This window comes from Oncorhynchus keta, chromosome 21, assembly GCF_023373465.1.
Source record: "Oncorhynchus keta strain PuntledgeMale-10-30-2019 chromosome 21, Oket_V2, whole genome shotgun sequence".
NCBI lineage: Eukaryota > Metazoa > Chordata > Actinopteri > Salmoniformes > Salmonidae > Oncorhynchus > Oncorhynchus keta.
The window spans coordinates 53,325,900-53,338,399 of record NC_068441.1 but is presented as its reverse complement, the minus strand read 5'-3'; the positions used below and the strand labels follow the sequence as shown (position 1 = coordinate 53,338,399).

The following is a 12,500-nucleotide window of genomic DNA, read 5'->3' as shown; positions in this document are numbered from 1 at the left end:
GTCAGTCAGGTAGTAGTATATAGTGAGTCATATCTACAGGTAGGGTCAGTCAGGTAGTAGTATATAGTGAGTCATATCTCCAGGCAGGGTCAGTCAGGTAGTAGTATATAGTGAGTCATATCTACAGGTAGGGTCAGTCAGGTAGTAGTATATAGTGAGTCATATCTACAGGTAGGGTCAGTCAGGTTGTAGTATATAGTGAGTCATATCTCCAGGTAGGGTCAGTCAGGTAGTAGTGTATAGTGAGTCATATCTACAGGTAGGGTCAGTCAGGTAGTAGTATATAGTGAGTCATATCTACAGGTAGGGTCAGTCAGGTTGTAGTATATAGTGAGTCATATCTACAGGTAGGGTCAGTCAGGTAGTAGTGTATAGTGAGTCATATCTACAGGTAGGGTCAGTCAGGTAGTAGTATATAGTGAGTCATATCTACAGGTAGGGTCAGTCAGGTTGTAGTATATAGTGAGTCATATCTACAGGTAGGGTCAGTCAGGTAGTAGTATATAGTGAGTCATATCTACAGGTAGGGTCAGTCAGGTTGTAGTATATAGTGAGTCATATCTACAGGTAGGGTCAGTCAGGTAGTAGCATACAGTGAGTCATATCTCCAGGTAGGGTCAGTCAGGTAGTAGTATATAGTGAGTCATATCTACAGGTAGGGTCAGTCAGGTAGTAGTATATAGTGAGTCATATCTACAGGTAGGGTCAGTCAGGTTGTAGTATATAGTGAGTCATATCTACAGGTAGGGTCAGTCAGGTAGTAGTGTATAGTGAGTCATATCTACAGGTAGGATCAGTCAGGTAGTATTATATAGTGAGTCATATCTCCAGGTAGGGTCAGTCAGGTAGTAGTATATAGTGAGTCATATCTCCAGGCACGGTCAGTCAGGTAGTAGTATATAGTGAGTCATATCTACAGGTAGGGTCAGTCAGGTAGTAGTATATAGTGAGTCATATCTACAGGTAGGGTCAGTCAGGTAGTAGTATATAGTGAGTCATATCTCCAGGCAGGGTCAGTCAGGTAGTAGTATATAGTGAGTCATATCTCCAGGTAGGGTCAGTCAGGTAGTAGTATATAGTGAGTCATATCTACAGGTAGGGTCAGTCAGGTAGTAGTATATAGTGAGTCATATCTACAGGTAGGGTCAGTCAGGTAGTAGTATATAGTGAGTCATATCTCCAGGTAGGGTCAGTCAGGTAGTAGTATATAGTGAGTCATATCTACAGGTAGGGTCAGTCAGGTAGTAGTATATAGTGAGTCATATCTCCAGGCAGGGTCAGTCAGGTAGTAGTATATAGTGAGTCATATCTACAGGTAGGGTCAGTCAGGTAGTAGTATATAGTGAGTCATATCTACAGGTAGGGTCAGTCAGGTTGTAGTATATAGTGAGTCATATCTCCAGGTAGGGTCAGTCAGGTAGTAGTGTATAGTGAGTCATATCTACAGGTAGGGTCAGTCAGGTAGTAGTATATAGTGAGTCATATCTACAGGTAGGGTCAGTCAGGTTGTAGTATATAGTGAGTCATATCTACAGGTAGGGTCAGTCAGGTAGTAGTGTATAGTGAGTCATATCTACAGGTAGGGTCAGTCAGGTAGTAGTATATAGTGAGTCATATCTACAGGTAGGGTCAGTCAGGTTGTAGTATATAGTGAGTCATATCTACAGGTAGGGTCAGTCAGGTAGTAGTATATAGTGAGTCATATCTACAGGTAGGGTCAGTCAGGTTGTAGTATATAGTGAGTCATATCTACAGGTAGGGTCAGTCAGGTAGTAGTATACAGTGAGTCATATCTCCAGGTAGGGTCAGTCAGGTAGTAGTATATAGTGAGTCATATCTACAGGTAGGGTCAGTCAGGTAGTAGTATATAGTGAGTCATATCTACAGGTAGGGTCAGTCAGGTTGTAGTATATAGTGAGTCATATCTACAGGTAGGGTCAGTCAGGTAGTAGTGTATAGTGAGTCATATCTACAGGTAGGATCAGTCAGGTAGTAGTATATAGTGAGTCATATCTACAGGTAGGGTCAGTCAGGTAGTAGTATATAGTGAGTCATATCTACAGGTAGGGTCAGTCAGGTAGTAGTATATAGTGAGTCATATCTACAGGTAGGGTCAGTCAGGTTGTAGTATATAGTGAGTCATATCTACAGGTAGGGTCAGTCAGGTAGTAGTGTATAGTGAGTCATATCTACAGGTAGGGTCAGTCAGGTAGTAGTATATAGTGAGTCATATCTACAGGTAGGGTCAGTCAGGTAGTAGTATATAGTGAGTCATATCTACAGGTAGGGTCAGTCAGGTAGTAGTATATAGTGAGTCATATCTACAGGTAGGGTCAGTCAGGTTGTAGTATATAGTGAGTCATATCTACAGGTAGGGTCAGTCAGGTAGTAGTATACAGTGAGTCATATCTCCAGGTAGGGTCAGTCAGGTAGTAGTATATAGTGAGTCATATCTACAGGTAGGGTCAGTCAGGTAGTAGTATATAGTGAGTCATATCTACAGGTAGGGTCAGTCAGGTTGTAGTATATAGTGAGTCATATCTACAGGTAGGGTCAGTCAGGTAGTAGTGTATAGTGAGTCATATCTACAGGTAGGATCAGTCAGGTAGTAGTATATAGTGAGTCATATCTACAGGTAGGGTCAGTCAGGTAGTAGTATATAGTGAGTCATATCTACAGGTAGGGTCAGTCAGGTAGTAGTATATAGTGAGTCATATCTACAGGCAGGGTCAGTCAGGTAGTAGTATATAGTGAGTCATATCTACAGGTAGGGTCAGTCAGGTAGTAGTATATAGTGAGTCATATCTACAGGTAGGGTCAGTCAGGTAGTAGTGTATAGTGAGTCATATCTACAGGTAGGGTCAGTCAGGTAGTAGTATATAGTGAGTCATATCTACAGGTAGGGTCAGTCAGGTAGTAGTGTATAGTGAGTCATATCTACAGGTAGGGTCAGTCAGGTAGTAGTATATAGTGAGTCATATCTCCAGGTAGGGTCAGTCAGGTAGTAGTATATAGTGAGTCATATCTACAGGTAGGGTCAGTCAGGTAGTAGTATATAGTGAGTCATATCTCCAGGTAGGGTCAGTCAGGTAGTAGTATATAGTGAGTCATATCTACAGGTAGGGTCAGTCAGGTAGTAGTATATAGTGAGTCATATCTCCAGGTAGGGTCAGTCAGGTAGTAGTATATAGTGAGTCATATCTACAGGTAGGGTCAGTCAGGTAGTAGTATATAGTGAGTCATATCTACAGGTAGGGTCAGTCAGGTAGTAGTATATAGTGAGTCATATCTCCAGGTAGGGTCAGTCAGGTAGTAGTATATAGTGAGTCATATCTACAGGTAGGGTCAGTCAGGTAGTAGTATATAGTGAGTCATATCTACAGGTAGGATCAGTCAGGTAGTAGTATATAGTGAGTCATATCTACAGGTAGGGTCAGTCAGGTAGTAGTATATAGTGAGTCATATCTACAGGTAGGATCAGTCAGGTAGTAGTATATAGTGAGTCATATCTACAGGTAGGGTCAGTCAGGTAGTAGTATATAGTGAGTCATATCTACAGGTAGGATCAGTCAGGTAGTAGTATATAGTGAGTCATATCTACAGGTAGGGTCAGTCAGGTAGTAGTATATAGTGAGTCATATCTACAGGTAGGATCAGTCAGGTAGTAGTATATAGTGAGTCATATCTACAGGTAGGGTCAGTCAGGTAGTAGTATATAGTGAGTCATATCTACAGGTAGGGTCAGTCAGGTAGTAGTATATAGTGAGTCATGTCTCCAGGTAGGATCAGTCAGGTAGTAGTATATAGTGAGTCATATCTACAGGTAGGGTCAGTCAGGTAGTAGTATATAGTGAGTCATATCTACAGGTAGGATCAGTCAGGTAGTAGTGTATAGTGAGTCATATCTCCAGGTAGGATCAGTCAGGTAGTAGTATACAGTGAGTCATATCTCCAGGTAGGGTCAGTCAGGTAGTAGTATATAGTGAGTCATATCTACAGGTAGGGTCAGTCAGGTAGTAGTGTATAGTGAGTCATATCTCCAGGTAGGGTCAGTCAGGTAGTAGTATATAGTGAGTCATATCTCCAGGTAGGGTCAGTCAGGTAGTAGTGTATAGTGAGTCATATCTACAGGTAGGGTCAGTCAGGTAGTAGTATATAGTGAGTCATATCTACAGGTAGGGTCAGTCAGGTAGTAGTATATAGTGAGTCATATCTCCAGGTAGGGTCAGTCAGGTAGTAGTATATAGTGAGTCATATCTACAGGTAGGGTCAGTCAGGTAGTAGTATATAGTGAGTCATATCTACAGGTAGGGTCAGTCAGGTAGTAGTATACAGTGAGTCATATCTACAGGTAGGGTCAGTCAGGTAGTAGTATATAGTGAGTCATATCTCCAGGTAGGGTCAGTCAGGTAGTAGTATACAGTGAGTCATATCTACAGGTAGGGTCAGTCAGGTAGTAGTATATAGTGAGTCATATCTACAGGTAGGGTCAGCCAGGTAGTAGTATATAGTGAGTCATATCTACAGGTAGGGTCAGTCAGGTAGTAGTATATAGTGAGTCATATCTACAGGTAGGATCAGTCAGGTAGTAGTGTATAGTGAGTCATATCTACAGGTAGGGTCAGTCAGGTAGTAGTATATAGTGAGTCATATCTACAGGTAGGGTCAGCCAGGTAGTAGTATATAGTGAGTCATATCTACAGGTAGGATCAGTCAGGTAGTAGTGTATAGTGAGTCATATCTACAGGTAGGGTCAGTCAGGTAGTAGTGTATAGTGAGTCATATCTACAGGTAGGATCAGTCAGGTAGTAGTGTATAGTGAGTCATATCTACAGGTAGGGTCAGTCAGGTAGTAGTATATAGTGAGTCATATCTACAGGTAGGGTCAGTCAGGTAGTAGTATACAGTGAGTCATATCTCCAGGTAGGATCAGTCAGGTAGTAGTATACAGTGAGTCATATCTACAGGTAGGGTCAGTCAGGTAGTAGTATATAGTGAGTCATATCTACAGGTAGGGTCAGTCAGGTAGTAGTATATAGTGAGTCATATCTCCAGGTAGGGTCAGTCAGGTAGTAGTATACAGTGAGTCATATCTACAGGTAGGGTCAGTCAGGTAGTAGTATATAGTGAGTCATATCTACAGGTAGGGTCAGCCAGGTAGTAGTATATAGTGAGTCATATCTACAGGTAGGGTCAGTCAGGTAGTAGTATATAGTGAGTCATATCTACAGGTAGGATCAGTCAGGTAGTAGTGTATAGTGAGTCATATCTACAGGTAGGGTCAGTCAGGTAGTAGTATATAGTGAGTCATATCTACAGGTAGGGTCAGCCAGGTAGTAGTATATAGTGAGTCATATCTACAGGTAGGATCAGTCAGGTAGTAGTGTATAGTGAGTCATATCTACAGGTAGGGTCAGTCAGGTAGTAGTGTATAGTGAGTCATATCTACAGGTAGGATCAGTCAGGTAGTAGTGTATAGTGAGTCATATCTACAGGTAGGGTCAGTCAGGTAGTAGTATATAGTGAGTCATATCTACAGGTAGGGTCAGTCAGGTAGTAGTATACAGTGAGTCATATCTCCAGGTAGGATCAGTCAGGTAGTAGTATACAGTGAGTCATATCTACAGGTAGGGTCAGTCAGGTAGTAGTATATAGTGAGTCATATCTACAGGTAGGATCAGTCAGGTAGTAGTGTATAGTGAGTCATATCTACAGGTAGGGTCAGTCAGGTAGTAGTATACAGTGAGTCATATCTACAGGTAGGGTCAGTCAGGTAGTAGTATATAGTGAGTCATATCTACAGGTAGGGTCAGTCAGGTAGTAGTATATAGTGAGTCATATCTCCAGGTAGGGTCAGTCAGGTAGTAGTATATAGTGAGTCATATCTCCAGGCAGGGTCAGCCAGGTAGTAGTATATAGTGAGTCATATCTACAGGTAGGGTCAGTCAGGTAGTAGTATATAGTGAGTCATATCTACAGGTAGGGTCAGTCAGGTAGTAGTATATAGTGAGTCATATCTCCAGGCACAGTCAGTCAGGTAGTAGTATATAGTGAGTCATATCTACAGGTAGGGTCAGTCAGGTAGTAGTGTATAGTGAGTCATATCTCCAGGCAGGGTCAGTCAGGTAGTAGTATATAGTGAGTCATATCTACAGGTAGGGTCAGTCAGGTAGTAGTATATAGTGAGTCATATCTCCAGGCAGGGTCAGTCAGGTAGTAGTATATAGTGAGTCATATCTACAGGTAGGGTCAGTCAGGTAGTAGTATATAGTGAGTCATATCTACAGGTAGGGTCAGTCAGGTAGTAGTGTATAGTGAGTCATATCTCCAGGCAGGGTCAGTCAGGTAGTAGTATATAGTGAGTCATATCTACAGGTAGGGTCAGTCAGGTAGTAGTATATAGTGAGTCATATCTCCAGGCAGGGTCAGTCAGGTAGTAGTATATAGTGAGTCATATCTACAGGTAGGGTCAGTCAGGTAGTAGTATATAGTGAGTCATATCTACAGGTAGGGTCAGTCAGGTAGTAGTATATAGTGAGTCATATCTACAGGTAGGGTCAGTCAGGTAGTAGTATATAGTGAGTCATATCTACAGGTAGGGTCAGTCAGGTAGTAGTATACAGTGAGTCATATCTACAGGTAGGGTCAGTCAGGTAGTAGTATATAGTGAGTCATATCTACAGGTAGGGTCAGTCAGGTAGTAGTATATAGTGAGTCATATCTCCAGGCACGGTCAGTCAGGTAGTAGTATATAGTGAGTCATATCTACAGGTAGGGTCAGTCAGGTAGTAGTGTATAGTGAGTCATATCTCCAGGCAGGGTCAGTCAGGTAGTAGTATATAGTGAGTCATATCTACAGGTAGGGTCAGTCAGGTAGTAGTATATAGTGAGTCATATCTCCAGGCAGGGTCAGTCAGGTAGTAGTATATAGTGAGTCATATCTACAGGTAGGGTCAGTCAGGTAGTAGTATATAGTGAGTCATATCTACAGGTAGGGTCAGTCAGGTGTTTGGAACGTAACGCAGTATGTACCAGAGTCAAAGCTTTCTGGGAGTTAGCTGGTCAGGTGGTGAGTGCTGTTCTAATGTTACGCCATGCCTGCTGTCTGGCTGGCTGTCTGGCTGGCAGGTTTTCTGGGGGTGGATGGCTGCTGTGTTGTGTAACTGCTGCTGTGGAAATGGGGTCGTGAGTAGGAGTGGAGGAGTGAGCCTCTCTCTCTCTGTTGTTCCACTCCTCACCTGTAGTGACCCTCTCTCTCTCTCTGTTGTTCCACTCCTCACCTGCAGTGACCCTCTCTCTCTCTCTGTTGTTCCTCTCCTCACCTGCAGTGACCCTCTCTCTCTCTCTCTGTTGTTCCACTCCTCACCTGCAGTGACCCTCTCTCTCTCTCTCTCTGTTGTTCCACTCCTCACCTGTAGTGACCCTCTCTCTCTCTGTTGTTCCACTCCTCACCTGTAGTGACCCTCTCTCTCTCTCTGTTGTTCCACTCCTCACCTGTAGTGACCCTCTCTCTCTCTCTCTGTTGTTCCACTCCTCACCTGTAGTGACCCTCTCTCTCTCTCTGTTGTTCCACTCCTCACCTGTAGTGACCCTCTCTCTCTCTCTCTGTTGTTCCACTCCTCACCTGTAGTGACCCTCTCTCTCTCTCTGTTGTTCCACTCCTCACCTGTAGTGACCCTCTCTCTCTCTCTGTTGTTCCACTCCTCACCTGTAGTGACCCTCTCTCTCTCTCTGTTGTTCCACTCCTCACCTGCAGTGACCCTCTCTCTCTCTCTCTCTCTGTTGTTCCACTCCTCACCTGTAGTGACCCTCTCTCTCTCTCTCTCTCTGTTGTTCCACTCCTCACCTGTAGTGACCCTCTCTCTCTCTCTCTCTGTTGTTCCACTCCTCACCTGCAGTGACCCTCTCTCTCTCTCTCTGTTGTTCCACTCCTCACCTGTAGTGACCCTCTCTCTCTCTCTGTTGTTCCACTCCTCACCTGTAGTGACCCTCTCTCTCTCTCTCTGTTGTTCCACTCCTCACCTGTAGTGACCCTCTCTCTCTCTCTGTTGTTCCACTCCTCACCTGTAGTGACCCTCTCTCTCTCTCTGTTGTTCCACTCCTCACCTGTAGTGACCCTCTCTCTCTCTCTCTCTGTTGTTCCACTCCTCACCTGCAGCGACCCTCTCTCTCTCTCTGTTGTTCCACTCCTCACCTGCAGTGACCCTCTCTCTCTCTCTGTTGTTCCACTCCTCACCTGTAGTGACCCTCTCTCTCTCTCTCTCTCTCTCTGATGTTCCACTCCTCACCTGTAGTGACCCTCTCTCTCTCTGTTGTTCCACTCCTCACCTGTAGTGACCCTCTCTCTCTCTCTCTGTTGTTCCACTCCTCACCTGTAGTGACCCTCTCTCTCTCTCTGTTGTTCCACTCCTCACCTGCAGTGACCCTCTCTCTCTCTCTCTCTGTTGTTCCACTCCTCACCTGTAGTGACCCTCTCTCTCTCTCTCTCTCTCTCTGTTGTTCCACTCCTCACCTGTAGTGACCCTCTCTCTCTCTCTCTCTCTCTCTCTCTGTTGTTCCACTCCTCACCTGTAGTGACCCTCTCTCTCTCTGTTGTTCCACTCCTCACCTGCAGTGACCCTCTCTCTCTCTCTCTGTTGTTCCACTCCTCACCTGTAGTGACCCTCTCTCTCTCTCTCTCTCTCTCTGATGTTCCACTCCTCACCTGTAGTGACCCTCTCTCTCTCTGTTGTTCCACTCCTCACCTGCAGCGACCTCTCTCTCTCTCTCTCTCTCTCTGTTGTTCCACTCCTCACCTGCAGCGACCCTCTCTCTCTCTCTCTCTGTTGTTCCACTCCTCACCTGCAGTGACCCTCTCTCTCTCTCTGTTGTTCCACTCCTCACCTGCAGTGACCCTCTCTCTCTCTGTTGTTCCACTCCTCACCTGCAGTGACCCTCTCTCTCTCTCTGTTGTTCCACTCCTCACCTGCAGTGACCCTCTCTCTCTCTCTCTCTGTTGTTCCACTCCTCACCTGTAGTGACCCTCTCTCTCTCTCTGTTGTTCCACTCCTCACCTGCAGTGACCCTCTCTCTCTCTCTGTTGTTCCACTCCTCACCTGCAGTGACCCTCTCTCTCTCTCTCTGTTGTTCCACTCCTCACCTGTAGTGACCCTCTCTCTCTCTCTCTCTGTTGTTCCTCTCCTCACCTGCAGTGACCCTCTCTCTCTCTCTGTTGTTCCACTCCTCACCTGTAGTGACCCTCTCTCTCTCTCTCTGTTGTTCCTCTCCTCACCTGCAGTGACCCTCTCTCTCTCTCTGTTGTTCCACTCCTCACCTGTAGTGACCCTCTCTCTCTCTCTGTTGTTCCACTCCTCACCTGTAGCGACCCTCTCTCTCTCTCTGTTGTTCCACTCCTCACCTGCAGTGACCCTCTCTCTCTCTCTGTTGTTCCACTCCTCACCTGCAGTGACCCTCTCTCTCTCTCTGTTGTTCCACTCCTCACCTGCAGTGACCCTCTCTCTCTCTCTGTTGTTCCACTCCTCACCTGCAGTGACCCTCTCTCTCTCTCTGTTGTTCCACTCCTCACCTGCAGTGACCCTCTCTCTCTCTCTGTTGTTCCACTCCTCACCTGCAGTGACCCTCTCTCTCTCTGTTGTTCCACTCCTCACCTGTAGTGACCCTCTCTCTCTCTATTGTTCCACTCCTCACCTGTAGTGACCCTCTCTCTCTCTCTGTTATTCCACTCCTCACCTGCAGTGACCCTCTCTCTCTCTCTGTTGTTCCACTCCTCACCTGTAGTGACCCTCTCTCTCTCTGTTGTTCCACTCCTCACCTGTAGTGACCCTCTCTCTCTCTCTGTTGTTCCACTCCTCACCTGTAGTGACCCTCTCTCTCTCTCTGTTGTTCCACTCCTCACCTGTAGTGACCCTCTCTCTCTCTCTGTTGTTCCACTCCTCACCTGCAGTGACCCTCTCTCTCTCTCTGTTGTTCCACTCCTCACCTGTAGTGACCCTCTCTCTCTCTGTTGTTCCACTCCTCACCTGTAGTGACCCTCTCTCTCTCTGTTGTTCCACTCCTCACCTGTAGTGACCCTCTCTCTCTCTCTATTGTTCCACTCCTCACCTGTAGTGACCCTCTCTCTCTCTCTGTTGTTCCACTCCTCACCTGCAGTGACCCTCTCTCTCTCTCTGTTGTTCCACTCCTCACCTGTAGTGACCCTCTCTCTCTCTATTGTTCCACTCCTCACCTGTAGTGACCCTCTCTCTCTCTCTGTTGTTCCACTCCTCACCTGTAGCGACCCTCTCTCTCTCTCTGATGTTCCACTCCTCACCTGCAGTGACCCTCTCTCTCTCTCTGTTGTTCCACTCCTCACCTGTAGTGACCCTCTCTCTCTCTCTGTTGTTCCACTCCTCACCTGTAGCGACCCTCTCTCTCTCTCTGATGTTCCACTCCTCACCTGCAGTGACCCTCTCTCTCTCTCTGTTGTTCCACTCCTCACCTGTAGCGACCCTCTCTCTCTCTCTGTTGTTCCACTCCTCACCTGCAGTGACCCTCTCTCTCTCTCTGTTGTTCCACTCCTCACCTGTAGTGACCCTCTCTCTCTCTCTGTTGTTCCACTCCTCACCTGTAGTGACCCTCTCTCTCTCTCTGTTGTTCCACTCCTCACCTGTAGTGACCCTCTCTCTCTCTCTGTTGTTCCACTCCTCACCTGTAGTGACCCTCTCTCTCTCTCTGTTGTTCCACTCCTCACCTGTAGCGACCCTCTCTCTCTCTCTGATGTTCCACTCCTCACCTGTAGTGACCCTCTCTCTCTGTTGTTCCACTCCTCACCTGTAGTGACCCTCTCTCTCTCTCTGTTGTTCCACTCCTCACCTGTAGTGACCCTCTCTCTCTCTGTTGTTCCACTCCTCACCTGCAGTGACCCTCTCTCTCTCTCTGTTGTTCCACTCCTCACCTGTAGTGACCCTCTCTCTCTCTCTCTGTTGTTCCACTCCTCACCTGTAGTGACCCTCTCTCTCTCTGTTGTTCCACTCCTCACCTGCAGCGACCCTCTCTCTCTCTCTGTTGTTCCACTCCTCACCTGCAGCGACCCTCTCTCTCTCTCTGTTGTTCCACTCCTCACCTGCAGCGACCCTCTCTCTCTCTCTGTTGTTCCACTCCTCACCTGCAGTGACCCTCTCTCTCTCTCTGTTGTTCCACTCCTCACCTGCAGCGACCCTCTCTCTCTCTGTTGTTCCACTCCTCACCTGCAGCGACCCTCTCTCTCTCTCTGTTGTTCCACTCCTCACCTGCAGCGACCCTCTCTCTCTCTCTGTTGTTCCACTCCTCACCTGCAGTGACCCTCTCTCTCTCTCTGTTGTTCCACTCCTCACCTGTAGTGACCCTCTCTCTCTCTCTGTTGTTCCACTCCTCACCTGTAGTGACCCTCTCTCTCTCTGTTGTTCCACTCCTCACCTGCAGCGACCCTCTCTCTCTCTCTCTGTTGTTCCACTCCTCACCTGCAGCGACCCTCTCTCTCTCTCTGTTGTTCCACTCCTCACCTGCAGCGACCCTCTCTCTCTCTGTTGTTCCACTCCTCACCTGCAGCGACCCTCTCTCTCTCTCTGTTGTTCCACTCCTCACCTGTAGTGACCCTCTCTCTCTCTCTCTCTCTCTCTGTTGTTCCACTCCTCACCTGCAGCGACCCTCTCTCTCTCTCTGTTGTTCCACTCCTCACCTGCAGCGACCCTCTCTCTCTCTGTTGTTCCACTCCTCACCTGCAGCGACCCTCTCTCTCTCTCTGTTGTTCCACTCCTCACCTGTAGTGACCCTCTCTCTCTCTCTCTCTCTCTGTTGTTCCACTCCTCACCTGCAGCGACCCTCTCTCTCTCTCTGTTGTTCCACTCCTCACCTGCAGCGACCCTCTCTCTCTCTCTGTTGTTCCACTCCTCACCTGCAGCGACCCTCTCTCTCTCTCTGTTGTTCCACTCCTCACCTGCAGCGACCCTCTCTCTCTCTCTGTTGTTCCACTCCTCACCTGTAGTGACCCTCTCTCTCTCTCTGTTGTTCCACTCCTCACCTGCAGCGACCCTCTCTCTCTCTCTGTTGTTCCACTCCTCACCTGTAGTGACCTCTCTCTCTCTCTGTTGTTCCACTCCTCACCTGCAGCGACCCTCTCTCTCTCTCTCTGTTGTTCCACTCCTCACCTGCAGTGACCCTCCCTCTCTCTCTCTGTTGTTCCACTCCTCACCTGCAGCGACCCTCTCTCTGTCACTTCTGATAAGACTATTCTGATAACATACTATTCCTATTATGACAGAGTCCCTCCGTCTGAGTGTTGTTCACATTGTCTATCACTGACCACGTTTACATGCACACCAATATCCCGTTATTATTAACCACACGATGGCCATGGGTTGTTCTAGAAAGTTTCTTGACTCTGTTTCTTTCTCTAGTTCTAAAATGTGTCCAAGTTATATTGGCGGGTTTCTAGAACATATCTGGATTATAGAACTGTCTAGAACTGTGATTATAGAGCTGTC

The 12,500-nt window shown here is 46.9% G+C and overlaps 2 long non-coding RNA genes across 2 annotated transcripts in view; both read left to right on the top strand.

Moving 5' to 3' along the window:
- LOC127910432 (uncharacterized) overlaps positions 1 to 3,763 on the top strand; it is a 4,221-nt gene extending 458 nt beyond the window's left edge. The window contains exons 2-3 of the long non-coding RNA XR_008074853.1: positions 1,022 to 1,197; positions 3,266 to 3,763. This is a non-coding gene — a long non-coding RNA (uncharacterized LOC127910432). The remainder of the gene's footprint in view (positions 1 to 1,021; positions 1,198 to 3,265) is intronic.
- A 378-nt stretch (positions 3,764 to 4,141) lies between these two features.
- Positions 4,142 to 5,676, top strand: LOC127910431 (uncharacterized). The gene is made up of 3 exons (XR_008074852.1): positions 4,142 to 4,483; positions 4,928 to 5,011; positions 5,588 to 5,676. It is a non-coding gene; the product is annotated as an uncharacterized LOC127910431 (long non-coding RNA).
- Positions 5,677 to 12,500: the final 6,824 nt, after the last annotated feature.